Below are 12958 nucleotides of genomic sequence, written 5' to 3' on the forward strand. Positions count from 1 at the left end.
ATAAAACAATGGATGAGCAGGCACTGTGGCTCATACCTATTATCCTTGCTACTCAGGAAACTGAAATCTGAGAATTGAGTTTCCAAGCAGAAAAATCCATAATACTCTTATCACCAATTAACCAGCAAAAAGCTGGAAGTGAAGGTGTAGCTAAAATGGTAGAGTACCAGTCATGAGTAAAAAAGACAAGAAGAGCTCAAGGCTCTGAGTTCAAGCCCCAATACTGAACAAGAAAAGAGAGAAAGGAAAGGAAGGGAAAGGGGAAAGAGAAAAGAGGAAAGGAAAAAGGAAAGGAAAGGAAAAAGGAAAGGGAGGAAAGGAAAAAGGAAAGGAAAGGAAGAAAGAAAGAGAGCATCTTACTGCATAATATGTAATGTATGCTAAAGTTGTCATTCAATCTGAATCTACTACATTGTCTACACTTTTGGTATTAAATTTTAAGAAGCAGAAATTAAAATGGGAAATTTAATCAAAAGGACATAAATGAAGGGCATGTTACTGTGTTGGATATTTTTCAAGTGTTGATGCTCACAAAATACCATTGTATAGCTAATTCTGGGAGTAAACCCAGCTGTAAACATTATTGATTCAGATGCTTATTAGCATTACAGCATCCTTATGATAAAATAAAATTTTTTTTAAAAAGAAAAGATAACAATGTTCTCTTTCTTACCTTAGGTAGCTGACTCCCGGACAGTAGGCACACCGTTCAACCAATTTAAATGCTAGAATCAGCAAATGAAATAGGTAGAAGTTACTCTTGGAAACTAAACCTATTTTTACTCATTAATATCTATAACTTTCTATTTCTATATAGTGATTACGTGCTTTGTAAAACATTTCCATATTCATTATTTCGTTTCATCCCTCAGCAACCCAATGAAGATTCAGGAAGAGATTATGTTACTCAAGCTCTCAGAGGGATAGAAAGGATGAGAAAGAATTAGCATATCTCTCATGATTACCTTCACAAACATGCCACATCAACTGGTCATTACTATCCTCATTTTATGGATGCGGAAACTATTCAGGAAAGTGAGTAACTTGCACAAAACTAAATAGTACAGTACAATACAGTACATGGCAGATCACGCGTCTGAAACCAAGGCCTTAGCCACTAGTGCAAGCACTGTCCACCTTAGTTTCTTCTAGGTTACTAGGCTGGAAAAAAACAACTTGTAAAAGTGGCCCTCTAGATTTGGTGAAGAACAATAAAGCAAAACCAGATAGGTGACTTGATAAGAGGAAGCAGGAAAATTTCACCAGATTAACAGTCATTCCATTGCCTAGGGCAAGTTACTTAATCCCTCTGACTGCCAATTTCCTGATATGCAAATGAGGATTCTAATATATCATTCACAGCCAAATTGTCCTGATTTAAACTGTCAGTGAGAAGGTTTTCTATTATTTTATGTAGAGAGAGGTAGTAGTGGTTTACAAAACAATACCAAATCTTCCTAGGAGCTGATGCTTCTATGATCAAAAGATTTAACAAGCATACAACAGTAGAAAATTTCTCTAGAAATTCTTTAGGTATGTCAGTGTTACATCACTCTACTTTCAAAACTAAACAATATTTATCAATGGCTATACCACCCAATCTTACCTAACAATAGACACACTAAGAACTCTTGTTCTAAAAGACAAAGTATCAAAAATTTTTTTAAATCATAGGCAGCACCAGTGCATCATACCTGCAATCCTAGCTACTCCTGAGCCTGAAATCTGATGGTCAAGATTCAAGAACAGCCTCAGCAGAAAAAAAAAAAAAAAAAAAAAGTAAGATTCTGTATCTCCAACTAATCACCAAAAAGCTAAAAGTAGAGCGTGAATCAAGTGGTAGTGCCAGCCCTAAGCTGAAAAGTTAAAGGGCAGCACCCTGTCCTGAGTTCAAGCCCAGGTACCGCAAAAAAATTAATAAATAAAAATAAAAATCAAGTACCATTCAACTTTCCAAAAATAAGAGTCACTGTATTAAGTGAAAAACTTGATGATAAAATCACACATCATATTAAAGTTTGTGCCTATAATTGGGCCTTGAATTCGGAAAGGTAGAGCAAAGTTCCCAGAAAGATAGAGCAAAGTTCCAACAGAACCAAAAGAACAAAGAGAAATTGTTTAAATATTAGATAGACAACAGATTTATTGAAAAGTATAAGACGTCTGGGGAGTTTTATTAACATCCAATTTTTATAGAGAAGTCAAATAAGATTAAGAAAAGAACACAGTTGAAAAGATACAAGGCAAGAAATCTGTTATCCTACCATCATAATCAAAACCTTAAACAGCTTTTGACATTATATTTTATTGTATAGTTTGGAAAATATTTGCATAATTATTACATCTCAAATCATCATCACTAGAACTCCAATGAGACTTTATTGCTCTAATTTTACCGATATAGAAAGCAGACTTTAAATGTTACAAGATTAACTTGAAGCTGACTTTCTTTAAACCTTGTACTTTGATATCAAAAACCTATATTTACACTTCTATGTATGTAGCTTCTCCATTAGAACATGCTATTTGGAGAGGACAACTTAATTTCACGAAGCACAAAACAAATATATATACATAACCTGTAAAACTCAATTGTCAAAACACTGAAGCACATTTAATTTCAGATCATTTCTCACTAGCAAGTGAAAAGAGAAGGAAAAGAGTTCAGATATGAAGTCTGAACAGAAGGTGAAAGATTATTTAGCAGAGACAGAAGGCATGTTTGAACACTTTCTCAATTCTCTCCAATAGAGTTCCACGATTGCCAAGTCCTTAGTCAAACTCTTGAAACACAAGCCATAAAACCACTGTCTGCACCAAATAATTTTCTTAGAGTCCTTCATCAATCAGTAAGGCTCATCATAAGGCAGAGAAGTGCTAACACTTACAGCCACGAAGTGCACCATAGGAAAATAGACATGTCATCATTACCTCCTGTGTGTTTCATAATGCAATGAAGCTTATCATAACCCAAAAAGACACAGGAGAAAGTAACAAATTCCATACTAGCCAGATAAATCCCATGTAATGAAGCCAGAAATCCTTGACACCTCTGTGTATTTTAGAACTGTTTACCCAGAATATACTGTACCATGGATGCATCCTTTGTCAAGACATCTTCCTCTCCCAAGAAAAGCATTCTCACCAAGAGTGGCCACTTCAGTCAAAAACAGTCTGTACAATCAAATTCATTCTAGCAAAACTTTCTTCTATTAAGTGAGACTCCCTAAACCTATCTGAAACTATTTAGAGGATATGATTAATCATTTCTGCTGCTTTTGAAAGAATGAAACAAGACAGAATACATGAAGCCAAGGGATAGAAGGAAGATAAAGACATGAAAAATGATAAGGAATAGGGAAAATATATCAGAAAAAAATAGAGAAAAGATTTGGGAAATGAAGAGAGCAGAGAGATCGATTTTAGCAAGTTTTTCATCTATAGGAAAAATTTTTTTTTTCTAGATTTTGTGTAAATTTTGTCCAAATTTTGTGTGACGTTAGGAATGCGTATGGTAAGATTCTTTAAGTTAAATAACGTTATAATTGTAAACATACACGTCTAGCCCCAAAAGCAACTGAAATGTTATATTAAGACAAAGGCTTTGTTAAATGAGAAGTATCAGATGTCCTCCACGCCAATCATCAAATACCACAATGCTTTTCTGTATTTTTGTTTTTGTTTGGTGCCAGAATAGGAGCTTGAACTCTGAGTCAGAACCCTGTCCCTTAGTTTTTCCACTCAACGCACTTAGATCCAGCTCCACTCTTAAAAATATTTTTAAAATGCACTCTGTCACCCACCACCCTAAAATGTTTCTTAAGAATCAAACATTCCATAGCTTATGAATGATTTGGTTGTCTCATTAAGTAATGTTTGTCAGTATTTAATTGCTTCCCTTCCTGATTTTAATTTCCTTACCTGTCAGCATCGATCAGAGGTACTGAAATCATCTGACATACTGGCTGATTGTGTTGAAATTAATCAGATTTTTTAAAAAGTAAATTGCTTTGGCCTAAAGGTGATTCACAGCTTCTTAGTGTGATATTTCTCAGTGTTCTATCAGTGGAATTTATAATCTAGAAATTAAACGTGAGACTTTATGAATCCTAAGTAGAAATATAAGTTGCTTTCAAACCTTCAGTATTGAACCTTACAAAGATTCAATACTTAATTTAAAAAAAATTCAAAAAGTGGTCACCGACAATATGTACTTTGGAGCAGAGAAGAGTAAGATGTACAATTACCTTGGAAACTTTTGGAATAGGTAAGAATCAATTAAAGTTGAACTCCCCTTGCATAAAGTAGCTGATAATCTGGTCACTCAATAGTTATTTTATATTGATAATTGTTATCAACTGTATACATGTGCTTTCATGCAGATAAATGATTTTATTCTTCACTGAAACTCAGTAAAGTGCAAATGGTGTTATTATTAGTAACAGTAGCCAAGTTCTAGTTTGGAGACAGACAAAGCCAAAGCACAGAGCAATGAAGGGCCTCTTGGTAAGGGACACCTAGAAATGGCAGGCCTGGTCTTATGACTAAAGAAAACCAGACAATACAGCATGATCACTTCAGAAAGGAAGAAGAAACTAATTACAGATCCTCCACAAATAATTATTCAGTGCTAATTCTAGTGCTAATATCTATCAGAAACAGTACTTAAGACACTCATGCAGGAAACCTTCAAGCACTAAGTCTATTACAAGAAATAAATTAAATGATAAATAGAAAAATACATTGTAACGTGTCTTGGCATTATGAGTTTATTTTTATGCATTCGTTTTGCTACTCCTCTTTGAAATATATAAATATGCATAAATGCAATAAGTGGGTCCCAAAGTGAGATCCTAATATCAATGCCGTGCCTCTCTGAGTTACTCTGCTGGAAATATATAAATATGCATCAAAGCAATAATTGGGTCCAAACGTGAACTCGGAATATTAGTGCCCCCTCTCTTTCAATTACTCCACTGATCCTGAAGCTCTTAAATGGAACCCAGAAGAGTAGAAACTGTTGAATAGTGGCAATGGTGGGAGGACTTTAGGATAATAAATGCAATGTGGACATTGGTTGCCATAAGAAGAGCTTTACAACCAAGCATAGCCAAACACTAATATGGGTCACATGTTTCTTATAGTCTGTGAGTTCCTGTACAACTATAACTGTCTCCCATAACTGTGAAGTTTTCAAGTTTAAAAATAGTTTAATGAAGCAAACTTTCTTAAGACTACCATAATATCCATTTGGATATATACATCACTAAACTTTCCACATTATACTATCACTTTTAGTTAATCATGTATCTTTAAGAGCGGTACCTTAACAAATCAGAACCCAAAGTCCAGCATTTAGTATTTTATAGGTATTACAGGAAAAACAAGTGAGGGAAAGAGGGAGAGAGGAAGGAGAAGGGAAGGAGAGAGGGAGGAATAGGAACGGGGAAGATGAAGGAGAGTAGAAGGAGAGGAAACAAGAAGGAGGAGGAGGGAGAAGAGGAGGAAGAAGGAGAAGAGGAGGAGGACAAGGTGAAGGAGGAGGAAGAAGAAGGGGGAGGGTTGAGGTGGAGGGGGGAAGAGGAAGGAGGCCATGGAGGAAGAGAGAAAGGGAAAGAAGGAGGGAGACAGAGAGGGTGGGAAAGGGAGAAAAGAAAGGGAGAGAAGGAGGGAGAGAGGGAGGAAGAGAGAGAGGGAGAGAGGGAAAGTGGGAGGGAGGGAGGGAGGAAGAGAGGAGGGAGGGAAAGAAGGAAGGAAGGAAGGAAGGAAGGAAGGAAGGAAGGAAGGAAGGAAGGAAGGAAGGAAGGAAGGAAATTTTCTGGATTAAAGAATCCTACCTCAATGCATGAGCTAAGTAAATATTCATTGAAGTTAATTAAGCATTTAATTTTTTAATGTATTGAACAACTGAGTAATTCTAAATACTACTGAGTATTTTGTAAGGGTGCAGTGAAGAATGAAGAACTCTGCAATGAGGCAGATACCATTAACCTTTTAGAAGAAATGGTTCCTACAGGAACACTACTAATGAGCAGTTGAGAAAATTCATGTAAAGGAAATCATATTTGCCAATAAAACCACATTAAGTTCTAGATACAACAAAGAAGCAGAAATAAGCCTGAAAATGAGATGACAATTTTCAAACTTAAAATGGTTAATAAATTCCAGAGAGGTAGAGAAGGAAGAAAAAGAAGAAAGGAAATAACTCTTGAAATAATAACTATATGAATATAGTGATATTCATGTACACATGTATATAGACATATACATGTACACACATATACAAATACACACATATCTTACATATATATGAACACATGAAACACACATGAAAATGAATAGACAAAACAGAAAGATATTAAATCAAGAGGGGTAACACTTGCACATAATCACAGCACTTGAGATTTCAAGTTCTAGGTTACCTTGGGCTGTAGTAAATTCAAGACCAGCCCAAATGACATAGTAAGACCCTATCTCTAAAAAGTAACAGTAATAAAATAATTATTCCAGCTAAAAGCAGTATGTATAACACAGTGCTTAACAGGATTGGAGATTCAGAGCCTGAATACAGGAAATAAGGAGGCATAGGTGAAAAGATATAAAATAACAAATATTCAAGATAAACAAGTCAAAAATTCTAATGTACAACATGAGAACTATGGTTAATAATGGCATGTTATATTCAGAATTTTTGCTTTTAGTATATGAGAAAAAACAGATAACTGAGATGACAGATATGTTAATTTGTCCTACTATAACAGCCAGTTTATATATATATATTTTTTAAGTATGTGTGTATGTATATGTGCATATAATATATAGGAAACCATGCTGCATACCTTCCAGACATCTAATAAAAATTTTAAGAAAAATCTTCAAAAATTTTAGTTACTTTAAATTTTACAAGGTAATATTATATTTCAGTCAATCATTTTAAATAGATTTATCTTTAAGGATACACACACACACACACTTATAAATATACACACTTGGATGTGATTACTATATCTACTCTGCATCTCAAGAAGTTGAAGCTGAGAAAGATACAATAACCTAGTCAAGTTCATACCCATGGAGTAAGTAAGTGTGTTACTAGAATTCACACCAAAGCTTTTGGAGCTATTAGCTTTACTGTTCTCAGGAACTAGCAGAAGAGAAAAGCCCGCTTGGAGGAGGCCTGGAAGTTGGATGGTATGATAAGAGTCTACAATGGTATGATAAGAGTCTACAATGTAGCCAAGTGCAGGTGGCTCATACCTGTAAATAGCTATTCAGAAGGGTGAGATCTGAGAATCCAAGTTAGACTAAGCCAACTCTGGCAGCCAGCCCTGGCAGGAAACATCCCTGAAACTCTTATCTCCAATTAATCACAGAAAAAAAACAGAAGTGGCACCGTGGCTCAAGTGGTAGGATGATAGCCTGGAGCCAAAAGGAGCTTAGGGAGTGCTCCCAAACCCAGAGTTAAAGCCTAGGATTGGCAAAAATAAATTAAAAAAAAAAACCTACAAAATAATAAAGAAATAAGAAATGCACAATTTGAATACCCAAGGCAGCTTATAAGAAGAGAGAAGACAGATGGGATAATTATATGTAACTCTAAATATGAGGATATGCGTAAGTCTTATTGTACTTTTCCAAAATATTCAGCAGTAGGAATAGTATGGTTGAAATGATAGAAAATGGACCAACTTTTTAATAATGAAGCTGTCCAGTACTAAAACAAACTATCTTCACAAAGAAGATGGCGGTTAAGTAGCAGGCAAATGGCCAGCTGACAGAGAAGGCATCCTGGCCACACGAGGGAGTATGCAGCAAAAGACAGGCATTGCAATTCTGTATTTCAGAGATTTGGAGCCCAAAAGTTGGAGAATATCAGTAGCTCAGTTTTATGGTTACAATTTAAAAGATGCTCTCTGAAGAAAAGGTCCCCAGGTTAAAAAAAAAAAAAAATACATGCATGGGACTCCTGTGATTCACTAAGCATGGGAGAGCTCACCGCCCTCCTTTATTTTTCCAAATAACCAATACATCATAATATTCCAAAATCACAGGAGGAGGTAGAAAACACATTTGATAGAGTTCAATCAGCTACTGCTTGGCAATGTGAAAAGTAAGTCAGTCAAAGTCAGTCAAAGACAAAAGAGGTGGTAATTCACAAGGGTAACTTGAGGTTAAGTCAGATCACACTTCGGGATGGCTAGGAAAGACAAGGAAGAAGAATCTGGAAGAAATTAGTAAAGAAAGTGTGGGGAGAAAGGCAACTGAATGCTGGATGAGAAGTATGAAAAAAACAACAAGCTCTTGAGCAAGAATGTCTAACTCACTTCAAAATGAGAGAACAATATGTTTGAGAGTCTGCAAGCTTCATTTCACACACTCATTCATTCACACACTTTCACATTCACTCACATACATGCTCACACAACAGAAAGGAAATCCTCCAGACCCCCCAAAAAGCTACCCTAAAACAAAATTGGAGTGTTAAAGGCAATGTGTGATAGCTGGGTTATTTCTACTGCCTTCTCCATGACAAAATTTCACGATCTGATTGATTATTACTAAAGAAAACAGGTCACATAAAATATTCCCCATAATCAAAAACAAAGATTGTTAGCAAAGATAAAAGAAATTTTTAGAAAGAATCCACTCTCCCAGAAGAAAGGAAAAGAGGAAGAAAAGGATAATGAGAAAGCAAAAGACAGTGAGATGTTGAATGCTATAACCCCAAAGAAAAGGTAAATGGCTGAGGGGAGAGGGGGGAGAGGATCGGATGGGGGAGGAGGGGGAATTTGGGAAGGGATGGGAAGGGGAAACAAAGAGGAGGCAACAATGCTTGATAAGAAATGTACTCGTTATCTTGCCCATGTAATTGTAACTCCTCTGTACAGTATTCTCACAATTAAAAAAAAAAAGTTAAATGGCTGCAGTGACAGAAATGCTAGTAAGATACACTGACTGATCATTACCCAATGATACCAAAGTATCAAAGTATCACACTGTATCTCATAAATCCATGCAATTATTATATATCAAAAATAAAACAGACAGTGGCTGTAGCTCAATGGTAGAGTATTGAGAAGGCCCTAGGTTCCATACCCAGCATTGCAAAACATAAAATAAAATAAATCAAACAAAGAGCTTGGATTCTATCAGTGGCTCCTCATGTTTGACCCACAAACACGCAGGAGGTCCCAAAATCTTTCCAGGAATCCACAAGTGCAAGATTATTTCCATAATAAAATGAAAATGCAATGAACATTTCAGACTATATTGGCTGTCATTTCTTACTAAGTTGACACAAAAATAAGAGTGGGTAGAACTGTTGGGAGTTCACCAGGAGCCAAAACAGCTGAATTATAGTTTTCAACATAGAGCACATTCAGTAAAACTGGGTAGGGAGTAACTCACATAGGACTATCCTTAATAGTTAAAAAAAATAGAGTACTAAGGAAGCCACTCACATGGGACTGTCCCTAACAGTTTAAAAAAAATAGAGTACTATGAAATTGCAACCCTTGGGTACACATTTGCCTCATTTCTGTGTGAAGAAATAGAGTCTGATGAGGGGTCACTGCCAAATATCCAGCTACAAAGCTTTACTTCTAAGAAATAGAACTATGGGATTGACTTGAGAGATATTAACTGACTACTCTTGCCAGGAAAGTGACAAACTCTAGTTTGGGGGTATGAACACCCATCCCATAGCTTTTTCAACTCAAGGCTGGCACTCTACCACTTGAGCCAAACCTCTACTTCTGGATTTTTGGTGGTTAACTGGAGGTTAAGAATCTCACAGACACTGGGTGTCAGTGGCTCACTCTTATAATCCTAGCTACTCAGGAGGCTGAGAACTAAGGATCGCAGTTTGAAGCCAGCCCAGGCAAGAAAGTCCATGAGATTCTTATCATCAATAAACTACTTAGAAAAAGCCAGAAGTGGCACTGTGGCTTGAGTTGTAGAATGCTAGTTTTGAGCACAAAGAAGCTCAGGGACACTACCTATGCCCTGAGTTCAAGCCCCAGGACCAACAACAACAACAAAAGGAATCTCACAGACTTACCTGCCCAGGCTGTCTTCAAACTAGGATCCTCAAATCTCAGCCTCCAGAGTAGTTGGAATTATAGATATGAGTAACTAGCACCCAACCAAAATGACTTTTATATGAAATTAAATGTGTCACCATTTGAAAGATCTAAATCACCAGTGAATCCTTGTTTTCCAAAAGATTAAATTATGATATTACAAAATCACAGGAAGAAATCCAAAGGGATTAAATCAGTGATAAGACCAATGAATTTCAATATAAAAAGTATAAAAAGCTTTTTAAAAAGATTTCAGATTCCACATTGAAACTAACCTTTAAAAGACTACCAAGTTTTAGTAATTGTCAAGACTGTCAAGGTTTGGTACAATATCAAATAAGAAAATCCATAATTATCTCCATTTTTCTTTTCTAACTAGCTAGACTAGAATTTCTCTATAAACTTGAATCAAAAAATATATCACAACAAATTAAATGTAGAATCCAGATACACTCTCTCAGTAATTGTGTGTGTGTGTTAAAGTCAGTTTCAAGCTCTCAGTTTTGTCCACTCACAGTTGGACTCTACCACTTTAGCCACCCCTCCATTCGGGCCTTTGTTGGTTAATTAAAGATGAAGGCTCACAAACCATTCTGGCCAAGGTGTCCTCAAACCTTGATCAGCCATGTCTCAACCTCCTGAGGAGCTAGGATTACTAGCATGAGCCACGGTCATCCAGCTCACCAATGCTTGTTTAATATACTTGTTTTATAATACAGATATTTTGCCTTAAACCATTTTATTTTCAATTTCTAATATAGTAAATATCATTAGACCTAATTCACACTAGTAAAAGCTTGTTTTTACGAGCCTAAAGGAATCCAGACTTTAAGCCACTCTGCCCAAGACTCTAAAAATATTAGAACAGATAAACAGGGACTTAGCTTTCAGATCCTGTCATCTGTTCATAAGGAATCATTACTTCAAGAAGCTTCTGTAAACACCAAAACATCCACATAGTACCACAACAGAAACTTTTATGATTGGTTGGTAAAAACATGATCCGTTGTGTGCTTGCATGGAGTATATCCTTATTAACACAGCAATGGATCAGAATTGAGGCTCCAGTACCTCTCAGGGTACATGCTTGGTCAAGATACAAAATATCTAGGAGCCTCCTTCTTTAATGTAAAATAAAAATGGCCATGTACCTTACTTCATAAGAAATAGTGTAGACTCAAGGTAAATCATTTTATCACTTCGTACACATTATGTGGCATATAAGAAGCAGTCAGTAAATCTTACTCAACATTATTATTACTAAGATGTTCCTTATCCAAAAAGCCTGTTTACAATACTAACAAAACAGATAAGGCCAATATCTCCAAAAGCTGTAAGAAACTCAAAATATATGCCAATTCAGTTAGATGACAAAAGACAAACCCATCACATTATATAATTAACATACATGAATTCTTAAAAAAATAAAAATTAGATGTCTGTGTCTCATGTCTTTATGGTAGCTACTCAGAAGGTTGAAACCCACTCAGATGATGGAGATCCAAAAGTGGCCAGGGTAGAAAAGTCCATGAGACTCATCTCCAAAATAACCATCAAAAAGTAGGATTGGAGGAACAACTCAAATGGTAGAGTACCAGCTGAGCAAGCACACAAGTGTAAAGATGCTGAGTTCAAACCCCAGTATCACCAAAAAATAAAATAAATGAAAACACAATTTAAAAATAAGTCAAAAAGGAGAGAAGCAAAATTATTTATGAGTTTCTGGTTTCTCTTTTCAAGAGCTGAAAAATCAGTCCTTGGTTAGGAATGAAATCACAGGTCTAATAATGATCCAGTAAGTACATAAGTTTCTCAACTTGATGTGGTCAAATGAGCAAGCAGTTCAAAGCCAATGTCATTCTCAGTACTGTGTTACCAGGATGGAGAATAAAAAGGAAGTCAGGATTCAAACCAGGTTTCTGACTAGACAAGAGAGTGGATTTTTCTTTTTCCTTTGCTTTGAATTAAAAAAAAAAAAAGGAAGAAGAAGTCATGTGCCTTACACCTCTTCATTCATTTAAATTCCAGAAGGAATGAGGTTGAAAAAATAATGTTTGTCAACCTGAGTTCAGAGCAAAAGAAAAAACAAGATGTTCTCATATCACCAAGGATAAATAAGCAGTCATGAGAAGAAGAACCCCATGATGAATTTCTTCAAATTAGAAATGAAAACTTGAGGAAGACATGTATACATTTACATACAATTTCTCTATAAATATATTTTAAAGTAATCATTAAACTAAGTATATTAGTGAGGCCCAAGTTTACTTGTAATGGGAAAAGAATGAAACTGTTTTTCACTTTACTGCATCAATGTTAAGTATTGCCACTTCAAGGAGCAATACCTCACAATTCTGATCAGATTTTAACTGCTGATTTAATAAGATGATGTAAGTTATACTTCCAGAATAATGTATAGAAATGATCATGCCCCTTAACAGCACTTGGATCTTCAATCAGGAAATTCAATTTTAGCTGCAAAACTATGTTTTGGCAAAAGTGCAATTGAACTCAGTGTACTTGTCACATTTCTAAATATACTCCGGTCACCATGACAACAAGGGAGACTGATGGATTGCTTAAAAAGAGTACGGTATATTTAATTGTCAGCATTTTAAACTGACTCAGAAAAATGCTGTGTGATAGGTCTACTCACCATGGTTACTGCCGCCTGAGTCCATAATAATAAAAAGGCTCAAATACGCACATCACCAACATGCACAGAAAGAACATAGTTGGGAGGTCTGATTTTTCCAATCAGGCTGAACCTCAAACTTAAGGCTTTAGAAAGGGCTTGTTCTCATTAAGGTTCCACTTAAGAACTTCTCCTCCTGAATTGTCAGACGAATCCCAGAATCTACAGCTGCACTTAAGGC

The 12958-nt window shown here is 35.8% G+C and overlaps 1 protein-coding gene across 4 annotated transcripts in view; it reads right to left on the bottom strand.

Moving 5' to 3' along the window:
* Nucleotides 1-12958, bottom strand: part of LOC122097571 (LIM domain containing preferred translocation partner in lipoma) — a 674686-nt gene that overhangs the window by 503852 nt on the left and 157876 nt on the right. For 2 of the 4 annotated variants that reach the window (XM_042668165.1, XM_042668157.1), the window contains exon 3: nucleotides 674-725. The gene's annotated coding sequence lies outside the window, so the exon portion shown is untranslated. Of the gene's footprint in view, nucleotides 1-673; nucleotides 745-11677; nucleotides 11689-12958 lie in introns of those variants that run through there. The other 2 variants (XM_042668182.1, XM_042668174.1) reach the window with 2 other exon arrangements.

The sequence above is a fragment of the Dipodomys spectabilis genome, unplaced genomic scaffold (genome assembly GCF_019054845.1).
Source record: "Dipodomys spectabilis isolate Male_0828 unplaced genomic scaffold, ASM1905484v1 ptg000017l, whole genome shotgun sequence".
Lineage (NCBI taxonomy): Eukaryota > Metazoa > Chordata > Mammalia > Rodentia > Heteromyidae > Dipodomys > Dipodomys spectabilis.